Below are 2,150 nucleotides of genomic sequence, written 5' to 3'. Positions count from 1 at the left end.
GTCCCGGTAACGGCTGCAAGCACCTCTGAGGGAAAGCAGCCCCCAAGATCTCCCGCTTCCAGACCGTCCAGTTTCTCCCCGCTTGAGTTCTGGGTCCCCAGAGACTTCCCGGAACCGGAGTTCAGAGCCGTCGGGGGCTTGTGACTCCCTCCGGATTCAAAAGGACCGCCGCGTCCTCGGGTGCCGGCCCCTTTCCGCGCGCGAGCCCCGCGAGCGCCCCGTACCTCTGCGCTTCTCTCCTGCAGCTTCTGCGGGTCTCAGTGTGCCTTTCCTTCCTTCTAGTTGTAGAGTTTACAGTCAGCCAGGCTTCCTGTGGTTCTGGGTGAAGTCCGTATTGTTTCTCTGAGGTATTAATCAATTGTTGTGTGCGGCGTTAATTTCCCGGTGTTTATCTCTGCCGCCATCTTAGTTTCTCCCCAGGGTTGATTCTTAAAGAGGAAACTGTGCGAACATGAAGTGACACAATGCGGGTCCAGGGGAGCCTGCCTGGAGCTCCTGAGGGAGCACGCATGGAGCCGCACCTGCTCTCCTCTGGTTCACGCAGACACCCAGGCCCCTCCCCAAGAGTCACCTTCATCTGGCCTCGCAATGACAAGGGTCACCACACAGCTCCTTCAACCTCCACAGGTCCGCGAGCTCCTGTGGGGAGTATTGCGGGGAGGACAGCATCTTGTTTCACAGGTCTTCTCACACAGCCACAGGCTGTCCTGGTATCTTTTAGGTCCTATTGCCACCATCCATATGCCTATGCTCACATCTTCACCTTGGTAGGTCTTCAGCCTGCTCGAGTTGCTAGCCAGCCAGTGGACGATGCCCGGGAGACCACGTACCCCGACCCGCACGCAAAGGCAGGGTAGTCCAGCTCCTGCCACTTCCCTGTCTGGTCCACGGCCCAGTTCAGCCTGAAATCTCCCCACCAGATACTTGGGCCCTGCAGGGTCCTGTGGATGATTCTGTTGAACATGGCTTCCAGGTATATGTAGCAGTTGTCATCCGTCTTCAGCAACAAATCAAAACTGATGGCTTCCACGGTCCACTTATAGAAGTTCAACAGCTTCGCAGGGACTTCCCAGTAGATGTCAACGACGCCCACGAAGACAATATCGCCATGGCGGCTGCTCTCCTCCTGCAGCAAAAGGCGTCTTCCTCGCGGAGGTTCCTCAGATGGTCAGTGTGTTGTCCGGGGCGAGAGCGGAGGTTTTGTAAGAGAGCATCACCTTTCTGAATCATATAAATAAAGCCGCCAGCCACGCCCTCCACACATTCCGTGAGCTCAGTTGGCCACGCACCCTCCTGGGCTGTTGTGACCCTGAGGACTCCTCCCCCATCATGGACCGCCAATCTGTGGAGCTCTCTGGATACCAGGCCGTGCAGGTCTTGGCTCTCCCACACAATAGTACCTTCAAAGCTCTCTGGTAAGATGAACTGCTCCGCGGGCTTGTACCACAGTCTGTTCACCTGCACCCCACAGTTTGGGGGACTAAAGCGAGCGATGAAGAGGGCCTCCTGGGTCTGAGATGTTGAGCAGCCGGCAGGAGTAGGGATCCTCCCGGTCTTCCATGGGCACCTCGCAGCCACGGGAGCCGATGATGAACTTGACCAGCACCCGGTGACTGAGTGTGGGGTGTTGGAGTGAATGTTTCAGCCAGGTGCTTCTTATCACATTTCGAAGCTCATGGTTATTGCGGGAGGACAACACACCAACTACCACGTCATAGTGACTGTTTCCCCTGAGGAAATGGGGCCAATGGATCTCATCTTTTAAAGAGCCTTCGAGGTGCCTTTATTTTATTTTTTTAAATTTTGTTTTATTGCTTAAAGTATTACAAAGAGTATTACATATGTCTCCTTTTTTCCCCCCTTGACAATCCCCTGGCCTCCCCAACCCCCCAGTGTCTTGTGTCCATTGGTTATGCTTATATGCATGCATACAAGTCCTTCGGTTGATCTCTTACCCGCCTCCCTCCTGACCCCCAACCCTCCCGGGCCTTCCTGCTGTAGTTTGACAGTCTGTTCAATGCTGCTCTGCCTCTGTATCTATTTTTGTTCATCCGTTTATAATGGTCTTTATTATCCATAAATGAGTGAGGTGTCTTTAAACGTCCTAGGGTGAGTCCTAGGGCGGGACACGGCGGAGGCGCGCCTGGGCG

The 2,150-nt window shown here is 54.7% G+C and overlaps 1 pseudogene; it reads right to left on the bottom strand.

Moving 5' to 3' along the window:
* Positions 1 to 423: 423 nt before the first annotated feature.
* The window catches only part of LOC102760845, a 26,851-nt pseudogene continuing 25,124 nt past the window's right edge, over positions 424 to 2,150 (bottom strand).

Source organism: Myotis davidii, unplaced genomic scaffold (genome assembly GCF_000327345.1).
Source record: "Myotis davidii unplaced genomic scaffold, ASM32734v1 scaffold1643, whole genome shotgun sequence".
Classification (NCBI taxonomy): domain Eukaryota; kingdom Metazoa; phylum Chordata; class Mammalia; order Chiroptera; family Vespertilionidae; genus Myotis; species Myotis davidii.
The sequence above is the reverse complement of the archived record's forward strand: the minus strand, read 5'-3'. Positions and strand labels throughout refer to the sequence as shown.